Source organism: Lonchura striata, chromosome 3 (genome assembly GCF_050655825.1).
Source record: "Lonchura striata isolate lonStrDom1 chromosome 3, ASM5065582v1, whole genome shotgun sequence".
Classification (NCBI taxonomy): Eukaryota; Metazoa; Chordata; class Aves; order Passeriformes; family Estrildidae; genus Lonchura; species Lonchura striata.
In genome coordinates, this window is record NC_140705.1 from 65,801,636 (window position 1) to 65,824,698 (window position 23,063).

The 23,063-nt window shown below is 36.2% G+C and overlaps 1 protein-coding gene and 1 long non-coding RNA gene across 4 annotated transcripts in view; both read left to right on the top strand.

The window, feature by feature from the left end:
• The window catches only part of LOC146767926 (uncharacterized), a 130,033-nt gene extending 107,553 nt beyond the window's left edge, over positions 1-22,480 (top strand). The window contains exon 2 of the long non-coding RNA XR_014953811.1: positions 1-22,480. This exon is cut by the window's left edge and continues 16,507 nt beyond it. This is a non-coding gene — a long non-coding RNA (uncharacterized LOC146767926).
• LOC110468846 (SAM and SH3 domain-containing protein 1) overlaps positions 1-23,063 on the top strand; it is a 526,394-nt gene that overhangs the window by 132,211 nt on the left and 371,120 nt on the right. The window lies entirely within an intron of this gene.

Sequence of the window (23,063 nt, forward strand, 5' to 3'; positions counted from 1 at the left end):
AAGCTGACAAAGCATTCCTCAACTGAAGATCCTTTCTTTATTACAAGTCTTTAACACTCTTGGCTGTTAGAGGCCAAATGGATTCAATTATTTTGAAAGTGACAAACTCTAATCAATATTCAGTTGTTGGTGTGTTAATTAGGAGATGACACCTTGTCTCTTATTAGTACAGGCAATTGGTGCTGAAGTTCTCTGTTTTGACTGCCGAGTCTCTAGTTAAGGGAGTACCAGCACTTGTCTTCTTGGAGCTTTAGGTTAGCATTTGACTAGCCAACACTCTCAAGAAACATAAAATTTCTCAGAAAAAATATTTCTGTGGGATTATGTCACATGAAACACTTTAAAGAGCCTTTTTTCATTCATTAGGCAAAGACAAAACTGCAGGAGTTGTTACCTTATCTGTCTGAGCTTGTTTCTGAGGGGCAGGTGCATTGCTTTGGAGTCCTTGACATCAGTGTAAATTTGCTTGGATTGTTTGTGTGCGATGTAGTTGGGATGGTCTTTCTATGAAGATGACTCCCTATTAAATTCATGTCTGGACTTTGTTTTCAAACTATTAGGTATTGTACGTACTTTTGTGTTTACTGAAGGCACATTTTAATTTAAGAATCAGGGTGGAGAAAAGCAAGAATTGGAATTATTTCTTACAGTCGAAAAAGTCTAGAAATGTACATCCTATCAAATGACTGAATTAATGTTTACACAAGTAATTTTAAAAAATGTTGCTAAATTTAGGAAACTATTAATGTGTTTCTGCTTTTGAAAGTTTTTTTTGTTTAATTAGGGCAATAGAAATAAACCATATATTTAGGAGCATCATCCAGAAACTTCTAGTTATACAGATTAGTTCTAGGTAGTTTGGAAGGAGCAGGGATTTGTCTTGGTGATTCTTATGGCTGCCTTCCAATTTGAGATATTTTAGGATTCTATGAAATGGTCTCAGTTAAGGCTTATTCATAATGAGGTGAAGTCAAATACAGGCTCATTGTAACGTGTGGGATGTAAGTACTGGAGCTCTGCAGCAACACACTTCTTGAGAATCTCCCTGCTCCTACAGATGTTGGACTCTTGATACATTAGAAATTTTGTATACTTTCCAAAAGCATTAGGGTACTTCACTTTTTTTCTTAGTGGGAAGCTGTATAGTCCTAGAAGATAGGTGGTACTTAATAATCTATTATTTATTAATTATTAATAAATAATATTCTATATAATAATACATTAAATATAAAAATAGATATATATGATATAATTATACAATAGGTTTTATATTTTAAATAATTTATTATATTATTAATTATTGTATTCCTTATTATTAACAAAGATATCTTAATTATGATACCTAGGGAAAACTGTGTGTGATGTTAGCATTTAGCATTATGGCAAAAAAAAGAATCACCCATTTGTTTTAAAAATCTATGAATTCTGAAAAAGATATTTGACTACCATCCCTTTCCAAACCCAGTATAAACCTGGTACCTTTTTTTCCATGGTGATTCCATCTGTGTTCATGTCTTCTTTTTTATTTCCTAAAGACTTTCCTGCTAGGCTACTAAATGTGCCATGCTTTGTATATTTTTTAAGTATTAAATATTAATTTGGATACGTGCAGTTCATCCTTACTGGTTTTACTGCTTTTCTCCAGAAAATCAATGTTGCATGTGAAGAGGGAGGAATGAGAATGGGAGCTTTTGCTCATCAAGAAGGGATGGTGCTGTATGATCAGTATATTTTCAAATACAGTCTTTTGCCTGGCGACTCTGTCTTACTAACTCCATGCAGAGATGGAAGTTCTCAGAATTTTTACCACTTCCCTAAGCTTTTATCTGTGTGATTTAGCTAGGCAACACTTAATTAAACTCCATTTCCTCTCTTTATGCTTCAGGTATTATTATGCATCTTCCTTCAAGAGGTAATTTGTAAGCTGTTTATCAAAGCTGTGAATTTAATAATATCAAGGCATGCTACTGCACTGTCACTTAATAAGATGTATTGACATTTCTTATGAACAGAATTTTCTGTCCATAAATATGTTGTTCATCTGTTGAATATTGTGGGCTTTCAAAATAAGTAAAAAATCCCACAGTATATACATTATTTAGTCATATTGTTCCCTTACAACATTCATGGTTTGATACTGTTGTCTGAAAAGCAGAACATTAATGCTGTAGTACTTTCATTGCAATAGGAAAACCATGTTTCATTTAGCAGTGTTACCTGCAGCACCAGCCAATGGCTCTGATTTGAGGCATGAGGGAAATTACAATGGTGCTCTGTCAAACTGTTGGACACACAAGTAGTATCTGTTATGGTTCCAGAGCAGCTCAAATTCAAACTCTGATTTCCTGTGGGAAGTGGGTATGACTTGTTAAAAAGTTGGGAATTTTTTTAGGAGAGACTTCTCAATAAAAATAATCATTGTATGGAGAACAGATGCTTTCTTTAATATAATGTAAAATTATGAAGTGTTTTTTTCTGTGTAGGTTCACACTAATATGTAGCACAATTACAATGTTTGGTTTTAAGAAAGCATGAATTAATTATTAAAGCACTGAGAACCAATGAATGTTTATGGTAGTCTGTATGGACAGCTCAATTCTTGTCTTGTTTTCTCTTTGAAGAAATGTCTAAAAGAGTCTATATTTGTTTAATGTGTGACTGATGTACATGAGACAAGATTTATTATGGGTTCTGCTGGAGAGGCTGTGGCTTTGGATGATATTATTTGAAAATTTTTGGCATAAGATTGTCCTTGCTTATGTGAAAACTGTTGACAGAGTACTTTGAGAAAATGCTGTTGTGTACAGGCTGCAGAATCTCTGATAAGCTAGTTCTAGCTAGAAACTGTGACAGAAGATGCAGTGTCTTGAAAAGAGCCTCAAAATAACTGGTGTGTTCTCATCTGCACAATCCTGTTACCTCATCTGCTGCCTCAGTGACTGTAGGTGCTGGTACAATCACAAAGTCAAATCCAGAGGGCTTTCTCACCTGCAGTCCTCCAAGATGTTCTTCAGTACTGCACATGATCTAGGGTTTCATTTGCATTGGGCTGGGTACATACAGAAGGCAGCACTCTAAGATTCCCAAATGGGACTTTTGCTGCCAGTTACCTAAACAACAAAAGAGGAGCTGAGGTGTTTGACCAGCTCAGCAGAGGAAGTTATGCAAGGACAGCATAACCAAAAGTAGATCTGCAGGGTAGACTACAAAATATTTTTAGGACATCCTAAAATGGTCCTTTGAATTAACCCAGGTAAATTAGTGTCAGGATATAGTAACCAGAGGCTTGGGTCTGAGAAAACAAATCAATTATAAGATGACTGTAGTGTTTATAGGTGATGTATTCAGGAGAGGAGAAAACCTTCAAAGAGAATTAGTCATTACCTTTCAGTTTGGCTTATTAATTTAGTAGACTTGTAAATGTGTTTGTTCCTCAAATATTTGTCTGTTCTCACATGAATGTAGAGTTCTGTTCTCTCATAGAATGTAATTGTACATCAAGTGAAGAAATTGCTGTTGACCACAACAAAAGACCAAGTCAAGCTTAGTGTGAATCCAAATACTGGCCATGTGCTCTGTCTCTTCTATGTCAGAGCTTACTTATGTGAAGGACAGTTGCAGTCTCATTTTGTGACTGGATTTTATTTCTCCTCTTCTTTAAATTCTATAAATTTGGTATTTCAGAGGGAAAAAAGTGACTTTATACTTCTTTGTAGACTTACCTTCTCCCTACTGATTGTGCTTTTCAAGAGACAGCTGTGGCAGATCAGTAGATCCCTGGCTCTTAGGGCTGCCTGCATAGTTCTCCAGCTTGTAACACTCTTTGGCTTCCTCAGCTTTGGACACAGTTGAATAATTAATATATTACTGCTAGAGAAGATGAGAAGCCTGGAAACACTTCAGTTTGCTGTTGTCAAGGGCTGTTCTTGATCCTAGGCTCGTTATTCCAAGGCCTGAATATTTTCTTTTCACAATGGATTGCACAATGGTATTTTCTCCTCTGCAGCATCTCACACCCAGACACCTGTGATTTCCACAGGCTTGGTGTTAACACATGTCATCTCTTACCCAGCCACATAGCTCAGCACTGAGCATCACAGAATATCTTGAGGTGGAAGGGCCCCACAAGGATCAGACTATCCCCCTGACCCTGCACAGGACAGCCTCAAAAATCACATATTGTGGCTGAAACTGCTCACAATATTGGCCAAGCTTATGAGTTAGTTCTGTGTTTGCACTACTAAACTTCATGAAATATATGAAATTGAGAGAGAGGGCAGCTCAGTTGCTCTTGAAACAGCATGAGGTAAAATTGGAACTCTGCAGATTCAGGCCCTTAGCTGGTGATTTTGTTCCTCTTCCAGCTGTTTCTTTGAAAAGAAACCACAGTGCTTTCTCCAGGCACTTCTCTGTCACAGATCTCATAGAAATAGGGAATGCACTGAGCCATTTGCAAAAGATAATAAAGGAGGCATTTTCGTCATATTTTCAGTTCATCTATTCACAGTGTCCGGTGTTCTTTAGGAGCTGTATAGGCCTTGGATTTCTAAGACTATGCACCATGAAATTCTTTTAAAAAAAGTTGAATGATCCTATTGTTCCAAGGTCTCTGTCAGAGGAACTGAACTACATGTCTGCCTTTTGGACCTCTGTTTTTCCAGTGTCAGTCACTAGAAACCAAGAACTACTTCAGAAAATCACTAGAAAGCAAGAACTACTTCAGAAATTTAATAATGGTACTTCTTCTTTTAATGACAGTGCCTCTTCTAATTTATGTGGCACTTATCAGGTGCTTTCCATGCTTAGTCTGCTACTGAAAATACAGTTAAATCACTTATGAAAGGATAAATTGCAAAGATATGTAGACATGGATAACTGGGGAGAGGTACCACAACTTTTTTGATAAGTTTTTCTAATGCTATAGGTTATCTATTGCCAGAGTGGAGTTTGAAAGGACTCCAAAGTCACAGCCAAGACAGAGGAGAGATCTTGGATGGTAACATTTAAGGAATGGCCCATACACTGGAATGTATGTTGGGATATGTACATGAAGAATGCAAAGCTGATCCCGTGGCAAGAGACTGCTTAAAGGCACAGTCTGTGTGCTTTCCTTCCCAAAACCATATTCCCACTTCTCTACTTTGCATTCGCTCAAGAGATTTTATCAATCATCAGAAAACTTGCCTTCTGCTTTTTCTGTACTGGCAGAGTTAGTTTTCCAAAGGATGAGCCAACTGAACTAACTCACCATGTAGTTGTATCATTCCCTTTATCTGACACAAGAAAGAGAACAAGAATCTTTGACAAAAAATGCAGAAAAAAACCTGAATTCTTTTGGCTGTAAAATCGATTCAAAACCTAATCTCTAAAAGTGAGGTAGCCCTTGCTCAAGGCCTCAATCTTTAAATCTTTCTCCTGGGGCCCCTTAAAAAAAAGAAGTTGATTTTGTATAAAAAATATAGATGCTATTAATATCTTATGCAAATAATGTAACACAAATCATAAAACTATCTATTAACTTGACATTTTAATATAATGAACATTTAAATATTTTTCAATACAATATATGTTTATTGCTGGTGCTCTCTAGGACACTTTTTTTGGATACCCATCTCTTTAATTTTTTAATGCTTGTTTTCTCCTAATCACACATGAGCTGTATTATGGGTCAGCTTTGTTTTGAGCCAGACTCCTAAACTTTTTATTTTACATGTTTTCATTACTATTTCCCTGAACTAAGTTCTGGAATGAAATAATATTTATGCTTTTCTGATGCAACAATGCATTCTGTAGTCTCTTGTGGTGGTACTATTTACTCAAAAATGAAAATATAAATTCATTACAAGGAAGGGCCCATTACATTTTTAAACTTCTCTTTAGAAGATGAAGGCTTATCTTTGAATGTGCTGCAGCTGTCCTATAATCTTGTGAATCAAATTCTAGGTTGCTGAAAATGAAATGAAGCAATTTCTTCTTTCTAGCCAACAAGAAATAAAATTAAGTCAGATGTCACAGCTTGTAAATATTACTATGCTTGTCCTTTGAGTAAACCAAGCAAAGTCTAATCCCAACTTTCCTTCTGCTTCGCTTGTTATTCTTCTAAGGCTACTATGTCTTCTAGTCCTGTACTGTAGTATAGTATTTGAGGGGTGTTTTTTTCATATGTGCTTAAAAAATTTAGCAGCAGAAACATGTATTATTCTTCAATTATATATAAGAAGGAAGATGAAAGGTTAGCATGTGCCACAGATAAGCACGCATTTCTAGCAATGTTGGAAACAATTCTTGAAATGAGAAACCTGTAGAAAACATAAATTTATCCTTCATTGTGATGTTTTTATTTTCCATTGTAAAAACTGAAATATGGGAGCTATTAAATGACAGTTGTAAACTCCTTACAGTAAACATAGAAGGTTTTAACTCTCTGTTAGGCCACAAGGTGAACTCTGGGAATGTTGTGTTTTCTCTGAGCTGATCCCAAGGTGCACTTTTTATGCTCTAAATCAGGAATAAGAATTGTGTGCACAGGAGCATCTTACTTAAATAATTCTGAAAATATCTTCATTTATGTCTCTGGGAAAATATTCTCATCCGCTGCATGAAAACAGCAGTTAAAATACATCAGGACACTGCCCTCATTGTCCTTTTCCAGATTGTCAGTGATGGTCAATGCAGTGAAAGCAGAAACAGAAGTGCAAGCTCTCTTCCTTCCTTTAGTTTGGAAATCTGACGAGGACAGGCTGTGCTCTTATTCAGTTATGTAATTTTATGTTTCACAACTAGGAGATACATTTATATTCTGATAACTTCTCTGTGTCCACCAGAAAAAGTCATCTTTTTGTTTTCTTTCTGTAGCCCAAAATACTTTGTCTGTGGCTTACTCAGCCTGCTGAATAATATTCATGCTACTTTTTGGTCTTCCTGTTTTGTCCTACTGAATTGTCTATTGATTTATTATCTGTGTCCCCCATGGGGTATCACAGAATGAGCTCAGCCTGACATGGTGAGAGAAGGGCTCATTCAGCCTTTCTCCCTTGCACTTTTCCTGATGGATTTCTGGGGTAGTTTTTTTCTTTGGTTGTCCAGTCACCTTGAGAGTAATATCAGGAAAGGAGTTAAACTCAAGCCCATAATAAGGGCAGGTATAAGTACCAGCATGGCATTCAGGGATCATTTTGAAGACGGCTAGAAATGTCTAATTTAGATTTCAGAAAACCAGAATGTAGAAGTGATACATAACAATGTGAAAGTGGGATAATATTTTCAGTGTTAGGAAGAAGTACAAATGGAAGAAAGGAAAGATTTGGACCATGCTGGATAACAATGGGGGTTGTTCTGGAGAAATACAGAGGGAGGTAGAAATAGGTCTAATCATAGGGCCAGGAATTGCAACATGACAAAATAATGGTAGTTGGGAGCAATAAAAAATTGTATAACAAAGGGAAATAAGAGGAACTAACTGTAATTAATACAGTTAGAATGGAGGAAAATTTCAAATAAGACATAAAGAAAAAGGGAATGTGCAGGAAATGAAACCAATTTTTTTTCCACATTTTCTGTTAAAATACTGAGCAGCTCAACTGTAATGATTCTGAAGAAAAAAAGAGAAAAATATTTGGAAAACTTGGATTGGAATGTGTGGATGCACATAAATCCGAACAGCAGCATTATTTGTGGAAGGTTTGTGGAGCAGCTGTTCTGCAATGTCCAGTTTTATTTCTAAATTCTTTATATATTCTAAAATTCTTCTATCTTCCTGGTGATCAAGTTTCTTTTGGATAAAATTGTGTTTAAGGTCAAACCACTTGTGGAAACAGTGCAGTGGTCTTATCCAAAGCTTTATTATGCACACTTTGGTGGAAGGTCCATTCAGAGCTTGCACTCTTGACCAAAACAGTCAAGTCAGAGAAAGGTCATAGCATGCAAAAGGAACAGGATAGTAGCAGATGTCATTTGTCCTTGTGTGCATGCACCATGTACTGCTGTGGTGGCCTTTTCAGGAGAAAACAAGTGAGGGTTTGTTATTTATTCCATGCTTAGTTCTTTCCTTGTTGCCATAGATATTGTTGACAACCATCGGTCTAGTTTTGTGGAAAACTTAACTTTTGGCCAGATTTTAATTAAATAAAGAATATTAATTAATATATGTACATCATAAATGCAGAAAGTGTTAATATTTTAAAATCAAATTACTGGTTATGAAATGTTCCCCAGAAAAGCACAGGAAGGCTTTTAAACCAGCTTTTACTGCCATGTGGAACATCAGTGCCCTATAGTAGGCTTTATAGTACAGGGCATTTTATATTTCTCCTCTGGTAGCTCCTCCACATGTGCTGCCATCAGTCATAGAGACCAAAATATTCTGAGAACTCATCTTGCTCTACCAGGATTAAGCACTCAGCTGTCTTGTCAGCTTCAAGGTTGTCCCATGCTATAGGTAGGTAGCCATGGCATGGGTGGCAAACAGCAAGCTCACTGCTCTAGCAGCCTAGTGCACTCTCATGGAAAATTTCACATCTTCTGTTTTTTCTCAGTTTTGCAGGAATTTCATTGTCAGAAATAGGCAAGGGATTGGGATTTTTTTAGTCACAACACAAGATGCTTATGGATAAATTAATTTATTAATTACGAAATAAAGTCTAGTGCTGTAGCAAAACATCCTGTTCATGCTGCTGCCAGGTAATGCTGCTAAAAAGAGAAGGAAAACTTATGCTGTGAGGTACTTCTGGTCTTAATACTTTAGAGGAATATTTATAAATTTAATTCAAGAATATTTTTAGTTCTACTGCAGTTACTGGCAATATTAATAATTTTCAGTGTCGTATTTCTCAAATCCACCTTCTGTAGTTTTGCTTATGTGTTTTTAAATTATTTTCAATGCATGCTGTAGTTCTGTAAGTAAAAAGAATTACAAATATATTTAATTTCTCTACCCTTTAAATCTTAAATCTATTTCCAGTTATTCACAGTGACTCTTTTCTCTATTCTTTCATCTGCTTGTCAGCAAAGAGCTCTGGCAATGATTTTTTCGGGAGATCTGCCTCAGGCTGTAGCACTCTGAGACTGTGGTTCTTGTCTCTTCTGTTCTCATTTAAAAGAAGAAGACAGGATTTAACTGTGAAGAAGCACTTTTCTGAACTGCTTTTCTATTTTGAAGTTAAAATAAATAATATGATCTTAAAAGGGAAACACATTATTTTGGAATTTATATTAAGTTATTGATGTAAATTATAGGATGCTTCAGTGTCTTTATTAGGCTTTCCTAGAAAGCGAAGGCTTCAGAATTTGCTAATTTCTAATAATTGTATGACATATGTTTTTTATAGTATTTCCTTACATTTGGTATTCTGTGTAGCTACTTTATTCCTCAGCTGTAGATACCTATCAGGCATATGAAGTATCATTCCAGTTAATTCCTTGGATTGGGAATAGGTACATATCTTCCATTGTTTTTCAGTACTGGATTAAAGAAGAAAACAAGGTGTGGAGGTACAGTGTCCTTTCTCAAATAAATTCCTATAGGCAAAACTAAATATTAAATATTGTTAAGATTGGCAAATTTTCAATTATTTGCATCCTTTGTAGAATACTGTTTAGCCAAAGATTTTGCCATTGGAAAACTGTTCAAAGATCTCTGTTACCAGCATTGCTATTCCCCTTAAATCACTCCTTACCCTTTGGAGTATTATCTTTTTTTTTCCTTTCTCTCTCTCTTTTTTTTTTAATTGCTACTTTTAGTAACATTCTGATATGAAGTGCCATCTGTGTCTTTTTCAAAGCTTTTAGCTCATTTCCTTTGTAAAATCTTAAGGCACATGCAGGAACTGAGTTATTTTATGATTTTCCAACTGTTCAGGTTGTTGGGTCTTTCTGAATCAGCATTGGATAAAACATTTTCTTGAAATGTTATTTGAATGTTGAAATAATTACAGTACTTAAAAATTACAGTCTGTGCATTTTTAGTGAAAACATGCAGAATTAAGGTTCAGAGTTGATTATTTTATAATAGCCTCTAATTATATTATTGTTTGCAAAAGCGAGGTAGTGTTTGTACTTGCAGCAATTTGAAAACTATAATTTTCCTACATAATAGCCTGTGTGTAATAAGGCAAAATTGACCCCAACAAAGCATCTAGCCTGTGATAACTCCAGCATAGCGCCTTTGAGAAAGAGTGAAGAGGAAGGAGGGTGTGTTCAGCTGCAGGCTGAGGCATGTTGAGGTTTGTTTGGAATTCAGACCTCTCTTTTCAGTGATGCTCAGTGTGTATTTAAGGTAGGAGCACATTCATCCTGGTCAATTTGAGAATTACTGTAATTTTCTTTTACTACACTACCCCATGCCTGGTAAATTGCTTTATGATACAGAAATAATGCAACACATTACCTTTGTCATATCCAAGAAGACTTTCAGTCCCTGAAAGATGTGATTGACTGGCACTTAATATATCCCATGATAATTTCCAAGAGGACAGAATGCTAAAAAATAACTTGATTCTCCTCACAGCATCAGCTGAATTCAGTTTCTTGTGAAATTTGACTAACACAGTAATACTATTAAAAGTATGTCTGAGAAGTACTTAGGCCTTTGGTAGATAATATTTTTGTGTAATGGCCAATAGATTAGGAGTGTTCAACCCTTTCTTTCTGTTCCAGGGCTGTTAAAATTTAGTTGCATATTCACAGACAGTTTCTCTGCTATCCTGTGTCTTGTCCAAAAGGAGCTGTTGGGCGGGAACGTCTTAGTGGGGTTTTTTTGATAAATAATAAAATTTTGTACACACATAAAATGGTAGGTTGTAGCATGCACAGAAATGATATAAGGTTATGTGGATAGAAAATCTGGAGAGGTTTTCCAGTATCATATAGTGAAGGGTCTGTGTCAGTGTCCTTGTATCCTCCTTATCTCCTGCTGTTTCTGTGCAACTATAAAGGATAGCTGAGTCAGAACCAAAGATAGTGCAGTATGAATAAGTGATGACCCTGCCTGCACACTGTATAGATACCATACTTGTGATTATATGCATTACTGAAATAATGTCTTCTTTTAATCTCAGTAAAATATACAATAAGGAACAGCTGCTGAGTATCTCAAGAATGTTTTTTTTACTCGCCTCTGTAATCTGGTCAAGTGCCCAGAGACATTGTTCTTAGCAGAGAATATTTCAGAGTGGGTTTCTGTTCATCATGACTTTCAGCCTTACGTTTGCATGGGAATTCATCTTAACTTTTATTAACCCAAGTATTTGGACTGTACTTTCCTGTAAGGTGCAATAAAATTGAACATAAATATATGGATATTAAAACCTGATGAAATATTAGTGTATCTTGGCTGCTGACAAATAATTTTTGGAGGCTTTAGTGGTTTACAGATGAATGAAATGGTGAAACCAAACTGTTAGCTACTTTGATCAAAAGTCTGATTATCTATCTGTACTATGACTTGGATTCATCACTGCCTGAAAAAAAACTTCCTATATCTTCTTCAAAAATAGTAGGGCATAACAAGACCAAATTATTTTCTAAACATTAAAGTGGTTTTAAGCACATATAATATATATTACCACACAAGAAAATGTCCTAATTTTCTAATGTGGGGCTCAGCAATCAGAAAGGATTATGTGGAAGAAGGATAACTTCATGACCTTGCTTTAAAAATGGAGTGTTAGTTTACCATTTATTTTTGCAATTGCTTCCAGTTTGTCTACGCGTGATTATAGTTTTAGCTAAGGAAGGACCAGTGAGTGAGAAATTCGAAGATATTAGCAATGTTCCATTAAGTTACCTGTCCTTCTGTGTGCCACTGTGCCATTATTCTCCACAAGCAATTTTCCAGTGGTTTGTCTAATTTGCTTTTTAAAACCCAAGGCAAATTGTGCTTTTGCTATTTCCTATGGGAAGATGATATTGAGCAGTCTCAAAAAAACCTTATATATAATTTATTTCTATTATATATTATTTAATCAGAATTTTATCATCCAGATAAATTTATAGCAGAAAAAGTATTTCTATATTTATTTTTCAGAGAAATTCTGGTATTGTGGTGATGTGTTATTCTTCATAGTATAAATTTTATACCTCAGTGCACAGTAGCTGCCTATACTGCCATGTCCTGCAGGACATTTCAGAGGAGATAGATTTATATAATACAGTCATAATTTATAGGTATTATAGGAAGATGTTTTATCAATTATATAAAGAAAAATACCCTGCAGAATTTATACATTTAGTTATTAAAAAGCACTGAGTTTCCTAAATTAGTTATTGGAAATAAAGAGTTCAGCAACAGAAATTAATCACTGTCACATTCCTGTGCAAGTCTGGAGGATGCTAGGCAGTGTGGAACATTTATTTGGAAAATGGAAAAATATGATTATGATATCCTTAATAGAAACAGACAATCAAACAAATCTTAATGTGAAAAGGTTTTTGCAGTCATAAATCATAATGAAAATGTGCTGTAATGGAGGAAAAACATCTTCATAACTGTATGACCTTGGTGGAGAGGGCCACATTCTGGGAGGGATATGCTCTCATCAGATATTTTTCCATTTCAAAGACAGACGATGCATTTACCAAAACGCAGAATAAAAGACATGCATTGTAGCTCCTGGTAAGATCACGTTGTATTTATCCTTACATTTTCTGTCACCTAAATATTTTTCCCCTTTGTTAAGATTATCTCTCTTTAAAAGAAAAAAATTAAAATGGAACTTAGGCTGTGCCATCCTCCACCTGGGATGAAACACACCTTAGCTGCTATTCAGCCTACCTGCCTATATCATTGAGAGAAGAATTATTTTTACATATGTGTGCATATGAAAGCTATTTAATCTCTAATAATAATTTCATAATTTCATCCCTATTGAAGGGGAGAAGATAGTAGAATACTGAGCAAATTAAAAGCTGAATGGTGAAGATATTTATCTTCAGCCAAAGAAGAGATTAGTATGAATTTAAACTAATGAAGAACCAGGTAGCCAATTAAGATAGATGAATAGTTATTTACATACTTTATTATTTGTTTACAAAAGGTCCTGTCATCTTACCTAATGTAGCATCAGTGGGAGATAAATACCACCTCTTTGGCCAATCTTTTCCAATGTCTCACCAAATTAATTGTAAAAAATTTCTTCCTTTTATCTAGCCGAAATCTACCATCTTTGAGTTTGTAGACATTATGCTCAATCACAACAGGCCTTACAAAAATGTGTCACTATTGAAGCAATGAAGGGCATAGCAAAAGATCTGTGCCACCATTTCCTGATGAAGGTTTGTAATCTATCAGTGTGTGAACATGTATGGTGCACGTCTTCTGACCATCTTTCTTTGTGTAATGTTATGCTCTTCCTGCAGGTTTTCTCAAACAAGGATGTTTGGAGTAACATTTTGGAGTAATTTTTAAGTGTGACAGGCTTTGTGCTGTGAAAGGAACAGGCCCCATAATAAATAGCTCAGCAGTATAACATATTTTTTTTCAGGTCACCTTTAAAGACAGACATGGTGTTCCTACTGTGCTACATGCCCCCAACAAAATGCATCCTTAGCAGGAGCTCTGTTGTTTTATTGATAGCACAACTAACTACAGATAAATCCTCTGATTCCGAAAGTCCCTTGTTAGCTCCCTGGTACAAAGCATCTCCTACTGAGTTTTCTGACTCTTAGATGATCAAAAACCGGAACACTGAAAACAACAGTAACTGTGGGTCTTTTTTTCAGAATTCAGTTTTTGAAATAAAAGTTTCATAATAAATTAATAGATGAATAAAATATATTTCATTAATATACATTAAAACAGTGAGAGGGAGCAGATTTTGAGCTAATTAAGGAAATAGAGGAAGAAGAGTTCAGCTTTGCACAGTTCCTAATGAGCTATATGGTGTGGACAGTTGGTCATTTAAATTATAGTGTGGTATGTGATTCAGATGACAACTACAATTGTAGATTCAAAGAGTAGAAGAATAATGATTATATTTTAGGTGGTGCAGTGCCCAGCTTTTCTGTACACAGGATCATGCCGTGATCTTGGCGTATTTTTCAGTGAAGAAGCACTCACAAGGTTTTAGCACCCACTCTGAAGGGAGACTCCGGGAAGGTTACTGACTTGATTGTATCAACTGTTTGTCAGAGCTTCATAACTTTGCTTTATCAAATCTCCATTTTGGGATGTAGTCCAGTCAGATTTTCTCATGAAATGTCACTGCCAAAAGTATACTGACTGTGTCTGTGTCTCACACACCTTGTGTGGCCCTGTCAGAGGGATTTTAAGAATGCAGTCATAAATGAGTTATTTTGCAGATGCACTTCAGCTATTCTGTGGTATTTACTCTGTAGGGGTAGGAAGTGGCAAGTCAGAAATACCTTAAAGAAATTAAGAGGGCTTTGACCCAGTCTTGGTAATAGTCATGTCACATATTAAAAGGGTTGTTAAAGTCTCTGGAGTGGCTCTTCATTATAAGAAAATTGGGTAGTGGGTTAGACCATAAATTTGTATAAAGTAGGTATTGTTTTTCTTCATTTTTGAATGACAGTGTTAGCTAATAAAAGTGACATTTGCTAGAGTGCAAATGTTACTTCTGGAAGAATATCAAGCAATTTGAATATATTTGCAGAAATCTAGGGGAACATTCAGTCAGTGCAGATATTGACTCCAACTCCACAAACCAATCAAGCATAACTGAAAAGAAACCTATGCTTTTCATCAGTCTGGCCACAATAACTTGTCTGATATTTCTGTGATCTGGAGATCATAGGAGAAGAAAATGCTGATGGGAAAAATCTAGCCAAGTTTTTTCAAAGCTCAGAAAATGTTCCGTTTGACTGTGATTTGGGTTTTGGATAAAGCGACAATGAAAAGAAAATACTTCTCTATTGTCAAGACTGGGTTTTTTGCACATCTGATTTCATGTTACTTCTGGGCCTTCTGCGTTATGAAGATCAAAATATCATTACATTATATTTGTAAGCAACATATATAGCTCTATAAACACCTCACATTTCTTTAAGGACCCAGATCTGCATTTTGTGTCTGAAATAAAATATTTAAATACAAATTATTTAAAGGAATAAGTTAATATTCCGTGATTGTATTATAATTAGAGTACCAACATTCTGTTTCAGAAACACATATATGTGGAAATATTGAAATACAGAACAAAAGGCCTCGACATTGGCTGTAATTGCTTTTAGTGTTTTTTCTATGCACTGAGAGGAAAAATGAAGGGACATTAAGAAGGAGGAGGTGGACAAGAAAGTAATGAAAATCAAGAGGCTACTGAAACTTCTCTAAATGCAATAATACTCTAATGAGCACCTATCCACTATCCCCTGAGTAATGCATCCCTGGACTTAGGAAAAGAGCAGGAGAACTTGCTGTAGATTTTTCTCCTATTGGAGAAAATCTTTTCTTGTTATTTTATTGATGAGGTGCTTTGGTGAAGCACAGGAAGCTGAAACTGTCACTTTGATTACTTTATGACATTAAAGGGCTCAGCATAAAAGGATTGAAAAATGCTAGGTATCTTTTTATCTTTTCATAAATTATCATTAAAAATAGGGCAGTCTCTTGAAAATAGAGAACCCTATTGTTAACAGTTGGACACAGTCATTGTAATCATATTATCTTTTCACTAAGGACAATTACATTGATGATTTAAGATCCAAACCCATAAAGTATCAAAACAAAAATGTATTTTTCATTCTCAGAAATCCTATAAAAACCAACTGTGTGATGTTCAAAACTGAAATTGTCCTGTGCCCTGTAGGAAGAGACACAGAACACAGCTTTCATTATGCACTAATCTAAAAGCCTTATTCCGCTAAATTTATTTTATGATGAAACAAGTTTATTATGTTTTGATTATAGATAAGAAGAATAAGGATAGCGTATGACAGTTGGAACCTACATCTGAACTATTTTCTGCTAAGCAGGAAATTATCAAATGTTTGTCCAGTTCAGACAGTGTCTGAGGTTATCACATGCTGGAATTCAAAACATACAGCAAACAGGCAAAAGACATCCAGGGAAGATATTCCTGCTCTCTTTTGCTCAAACGCATACATTCCAAATTCACAAGATTTGGGGGGTCTAACTATAAAGATGTCTTTGTTTCACAGTAATATGTAAATGTTAGAGAAGCAATGTATAGGTGGAATGAAAAATGCTTGTCACTTTTCAAATTCATTGGGTATTGTTAATTGCACAAGATGCTATTTACAATAATAATTTCTGAGCCAGGTAATGATCTTTTACACTTTATGTAATAGTTTAGATGTTGCATCATGCTCCAATGCATTTGGACTTATTACCAAGTCATTACAACAGGAGTAAGGCTTTTGTAATTTACAGAAGTGATTATGCTGTGGAGTGTAGGTTGTCATCAAGTAATTAATTGAAAATAGTGTTTCTTTCCCTCAGGTCCTCTGCCACGAGCACATTTCTCCACTCTGACTATTGGAAAACTAGTGTCTAGAGTAACTGTTCAGGCAATTCAGAACATGGTTACAAGCATCTTCATTTCCATCAGTCTGAATGTGATATGTGTTGAATTCAATCATGCAAACTTTGTATGCTGGTTGTACTCTCCTGATAACTTCTGATGTAGAGAATGGAGTTTTATTTTTTGTTTTTCAGATGCTTGATTATTTCACTCCATCACTTTGTTTTAGACTTATGTATGTTGTACAGATTGTCACAGCTTTAGTTCTGCAACCCATATCTTGCCTCAGGGCAAACCATAACCGTCATGTTTCTTTGTTTAAATTAGTTTGTTTAGAATGTATTGCTGGAAGAGACTGAGTAATGAAATGTATTGCTGGAAGAGACTGAGTAATGAGATCCTAGCTGTTAAAAAAGGATTTTTTCCTCATTGGGAGATTTTAACTTGTGTACTAATTTTGGGCTAGTTGTCAGAAAGTCTGAAGCACCAGGGCTAGACTTGTGAGCAATCCTAGCTGCACACTAGACCAAACATGCTTCAGAGATCAGCCTGGCTTCTGAAGAAGCAAATTTGGCTCCAAATTTTAATCTTGTATTTAATTTTCAGCTTTTTACAATTAAAATCTTAAGTGTATGTCACATGGTAATCAGCTGCAAAAGTTTAAAAGCAACCTCTTAGGTGTGCCAACTAGTTATGAAAATGTTTATCAACAGTGCAAAATTAAGTGATTTTATTTTATATTGTCATGAAAATGTGGGTTGGGCTAAGCTGCTGGATTTCAAACAAAGTGGCTGAAGAATTCAGGTCAATGCAGTGACCTCCAGCACCAAGGCTGTAACATATTGCTGTGGAACAGCAGCATCTTCAATTACTGCAGGTGCTTGCTAGGCAAGATATACATGTAATCCTTAAAATCTATATTAATTTGCTAAAGACAATGACTCATGGCAACTTTTGCCTCAGTTACAGTACATAGTTGTACATTGGATCTTTGAGCCAAAATTTTAATTTACTTTTTTAAAAGGTGTAGTTTTTAAAGTTTCATCCTCTTTTTCTCTGTCCATGCTAAAAGGTTAATGTACATCCCTACTTTCAGAGATCTAGCTGCTCTGCAAGGAGGATTTTAAGACATTGACAGTGTTTTGCTTGACAGCTGATATATAGTTTTGCATATGTACATATGCAAGAGTGAAGTGATATGTTCATTAAAAGGGTGTATTTAGAAGTATAATAGAAGATTAGGAAGATAGACTAGAAATGGAGAGGAGTATTTAAAATTAAAATCAATCCCCAAAGGCTCTTTCTGACCATACCAATGTACAGTTGCTGGCTTCTGCCATACTCATGAAACTGGAATGGGTTGTTCTTGATTACTGGTTTTTCCACAGAACATCTTAATATTTTCTAGAAAGAAAAAAGTATAGCTAAAGAGAATAGTGTGGGCCACATACCTGCAAGGTGGTCGGTCAATAAACCAATTAAAACTATGTGCATGAGTAGGGCGTAGTATCAAGAAAGGTTAATGAAAAAAACAAATTTGTTTGAATCTTAAGTTAAGAAACACATACTGAACAAACTCATTTGGGATTATGAAAAATAATAAAATGTGTCAGGTTGGTAAACTGCCGCTTTATTTCGAGGGCTTAGCTCTGCACTGCAACGTTCCTTCAGCAGTGTCACCTTCACTGGCTGTTGGGGTGGCTTACAACAACAATTATGTCATAGGTGCTTGGCAGCTGCTGCAGTGACAGGCTCCAAGTGGTCACTGTGCATTCAAAGGCCTTCAGCTGAGAGACATTGCTTTATTACAATGACATTTTCTCGTTCGTTAATAATCCTTACAGGAAATAGAGGAGAATGTGTATGTTTGTGGGGAGGTAGTATGGGGAAGGCAAAGCCCTAAAATTGTCCAGAAGAAAGAATTGTCCATTGCGAGAAGTAATCACAGTTAGAGCAGCCAGAAGTTAAACTTGATTGCTGAAACTCAATTATTGCCTTCTTGCCATGTTTCACCAGGAGTTCAGCACATTTACAGGGAACTAAATTATGTAGGGAAAGCATCTATGGGCAAAGCCGCACTCCTTGGCATTAAGCTCAAGTAGCATAAAAGAGTTTGTACTTACATAGTATACTTTTTCCTGCAAAAAAATATCTTGTCCTCATTTACACAGGCTATTAAGAACAACCCTTGCATTTTGCTACAACCAGACTATTCCTCAATCACACCCGTGCTACCTTTTGTAGGCAAAAGCACCAGACAAGATATTAATTACAGCTTTGACAGTAAATGATCATGGAGCAGTGCTAGAGCCTATCCCCAGCCCTATTATCCACACATATTGGGGGAATACAGATAATATCTCAAGTGACAAAGTAGGAAATACTCTTGACTCACAGAGATGAGTGAGCCTTCTTTTTTTCTGGGATACCAGGAGTGATCAGCGCAGTTGACAGCACTTGAACTGTGGGACTTTGTAAGTCACTAGATAGGCTCAGTGGCACTCAGTAGATCATGTGGGAGGAATGCCTATCCGAGAGAGGACTGACTAGGTAATTTCCATGTTTTTACAGCAGCTTGGTTAAAAGGCTATGGAAGCCCAGGTGTGATAGAGGAAAGCCTTTACAAAGAAGGTAAAGGAAATCTGCTGTAGCTGCCACAGTGTCACATCTTATTCATGTTCACATAGTGAAAAGACCAGGTTTACTCATGCTTATATAATGCTTTAAAATGTTTTAAAATTGCACTGACTGATGGTTCTTTCATTCAGTCTAATTTTCAATTGAAAATGATTGTAATGTAAAATGGAACAAACCTACGAGGTCATACAGTTACTATAAGGGTATGTTTGAAAGTTTTTAAAGGATTCAGAGTTGATACACAAAATTCATCCTCTCAGTAGTCTTTAATATATAAAATGTAAAAAATATGCATCTCTGTGTCTATATAGGTTATCTTTGACTTTCTAGACTGCTTGATTATAGGAATTCTAATCTGATAGCAATTTTCATCTTCCCTATTTCTGGCATGGTATACTCTATCATAAAAATACACTGTGTTTTCAAGTACATTTAGAGTAGCTATAGGGAAGTGGATTTCATGGTTTTACAACAGTGCCTCAGATTTCACAAAGCAACTGTATTGGGTTTTATGCATCCATTAGCATCCAAGTAACTTTATTCAGTAGTAATCATGAATAAAAGGCATTGCAGTCTCTTGAGATGTGGAGACAGTGATTGTTAATCATAGTTTTGTAGTGGTTCATTACAGGAGCTAGGGATATCAAAATATAGTATTTTTATTTAAGTGCTTAAATTATTTTTTTTATGTGACTAATGGTGGGGGTGGAGGGTAGAAAGACTAAACAGAGAGTACAGACATAAGACAAACTTCCTTTTTCCATGTTCAGCATGGTTTTAGATCAGTATATGAAAGTGCCATGACCACAAGTGACACAGACCAGGATGCTGTTTTGTAGGCGTGGGCTGTCTTTGGCAGCTTCCTGCATATTCTTACTCTGGTTTTGCTGCTTGAAGTGTGTGGAAATTTTTTCTCAAACCAGCCAGCAAATATGCTCTCTTTAACTGATATTCTTCCTCTACTTTTTTTTTTTTTTGTTTGTTTCTCATGTTTGATCAGGATTACTGTTATTGCTAATTTTTTTTCAAGATTTTTTAGAACCTTTGCAAAAGTTATATGCTGAGTCAAACGTAGGAGGGGGAAGAGGAATGCTGCTTCGTGGACAGGACAGGAGTGCTTGTCTGGGTGTTAGAGCAGGTTTAACTTGGCAAAAGTCATGGATCTACACTGGGTATCTGTCTGTCTGTCTCCCCTTCCTCTTATCAGAGTTGAGGACAAGACTTGGTTGATGTGTGGGTTAAGAGAGTAGAACAAGGTTCATGCTTCTGCAATATTTATAAGTGTTGCAATCACTATAGAGCAAACCACCCTATTCTCCAGACTAGATTCCACTGTTAGAGCAATGCCTCAATTTAATGTGACAGCAAGACATTTTTGGTCCATGTCTACAAGGGTAATATATATATATATTTTTTTTTTTGAGTATTAGTTGATTTGGCCTTCAACCTCTTGGCACTTCAGTTCTTGAACTTTGCAACACAAATTCATTTTTTTCTCACCTTTCAAGGGAGTCTTAAATAAGGTATATATTTAAAACTGAAAATTCAAATTCAAAAATGTGAAAATTGGCCCCTTATTGTTTTGAAGAAAGAATAAGAGATGGTGGTTGAATGGGGGATTTGAAGATAAAATGCACTGAGAAAATGTAAAATAGGGAGAAAATACAGCAAGTAGAAGGACCATTGAGGTAGTCTGGGAGGCTCTGCCTGTAGGAGACAGTAGCGTTCTGGATTTCCTTATATAAATATTTCACAGAATTTAAAAGTAATGATGATTTCTTTGATTCAAGAGATAATAGCAAACATAAAGCCAGGTTATAGTTTGGTCCTTCTGTGAATATACCAAAGCTTTTGCCCCAGTAGGAGCAGGCTAGCTGACCCACTTTAGCAAAGCATATTTCCCCCCTGATGCTTAAAAGAGCAGGTTCTGTTGGCAGGACCTTAGCCATTGTAATCGAGACTGAATGCACCAAATTTCAGACCTTAAAGCCTTCAGAAAGACCCAGCACATTGGGAGCATCTTTCAAAGGCTTTAGGAAAGGGTTCCAGCAAACAAAACTGTAGCTCTTCTCTAAAACAGTTATATTAGAAAGCAGAAAGGTATTTTTTTGTTCATTTCTTATGAGAATAAAACTTCTGTAAATTACTTCATAGAGGTACTGCTGACATCTGGAAAGGTTAACACCTTGCAGTGGTCCTTGTTTATTTCATTGGTCAGTAATTTCCAGGAATGGCCTGGAGCAACCAGTAAGATAATAAATAAATAATGTAAACCTCATAAGCGTTAAACTTAAAATATAGCAAACTGGTATTAAAAACTATAGTTGTGCAATAAATAGGGTCAGCAGTATTAGTCAGCTATCTGGGAAGACAAATGCTATCACTCCAAACACTCCCTCTTCCTCCTTCTTCCACCCACTGGATATAAGGAATATCATGTCCTATGGTCTGGAATAAGCCTTTGGTCACTTTGGATCACCTGTCCCGGCTGTGTCTTTTGCCAGCCTCCCATGCACCCCCAACTTCCTCAGCAATGTGGATGTGTGAAAAGCAGAAAAGGCCTTGGCTCTGTGCAAGCCCTGCTCAGCAGTAACAAAAACGGCTCTTCATTATCAACCCTGTGTTCAGCACAAATCCAAAACTGTTGCCAATAAAGAAATCCATTTCTGGATTGCTTTCTCCTCAATTAATGTTGCTACTTGGCCTGCTGAATCACTTCTGCTATTGAAATTATAGGTACTTTTAAGTGAATAGCACCAGTTTTTAGTGGGTTTAAGTTTTGTATGTATTCTGCAAATAATGTCCTTCAAGACATGAAATTAGATAAAATAATTTTAATTAAGATCTTCGCTTTGGACATTGAATAATCATGCTGGCATTTTCTTACTGAGATACTTAAACAAGACATCTAAGTCCACACTTGCACATCAGAAACACACACTTAAATTGATTGCCAAAGGATCCAGATTTCAGAAACTTAATTATATTTCTGTCATCAGGGCAGCTTTCATTTTTATAGAACTTGGCCATCCAAATTTGAAAACACTGATCAAATTTTTTCACAATACCAACAATGGCTTGATGCTTTTTGGGAAAAAATGTAAACAAAAAAAATCCTTTAATGCTTTTGGGATTTTTTTTTTTCTTTAGTAAGAACGTGCCTGCGCTCTCTATCAGTACATTGATACAGATAATAAAGAGTCCTGGGACATTATTTTAGCTAAAGACTCCACACTCCTTCTACAAACAGCCCCAAAAAACCCCCATTGTTTTGTCCTCTCCAGTTTTTTCTACCTCGGACACAGCTGAGCAGAAGGTTCCTGAGCAATGGGAGCATAAATAGAGCAGCTTCTGGCCATTCACCCTTGTGCAGGAAACCTTGTATTCGCAATTCATCTGATCCCTGTTCTAAGTGAGGATCCAGAAAGGAGGCTGCCCTCTCCCTGACTACTCAGAGAAGCATGAACCACTGAGGACCTCAGAAGAGTCCAAAGGCCAGTGGAGCTCTCCATGATGCTGCCACATGCTACTGTCAAAAGCTGGACTGCAGGTCTGTCTCATCCCCTGCCATTTTACTGATTGCTTTTGCCTTAGGAATCCATCTAGAAGCTGCCAGGGTCAGGTTGACTCCTTTCTCAGTATTCAGGCAAAGTTTTTAATTAGCAACTTCCTCATTGATTCTCATTTTCTCAAGCTGCCACTGGTCAAGCATCAGATTAAGAGACTCTTGCCTACTTCTACCCTGCCAGGGGTGGCTTTTCCCTCAGCCTGAGGAACAGTACTGGGTGTGAGCCTACCCAGATGAGGGATGAGCAGCTCCTTTTTTCCAAAATTGGGGGCTTGGTGGGAATTAGCCAAACCAGTGCAGGAAAGTCTCTGGCTTCTCACTATCTTGTCTTCCTACTGCAAGTTTATTTCTGTCATTTGTAACCTGTTAATACCTAATCAACTTCTGTTTCTAAACTTTGGAGGCAATTACTGTTCCTGGAG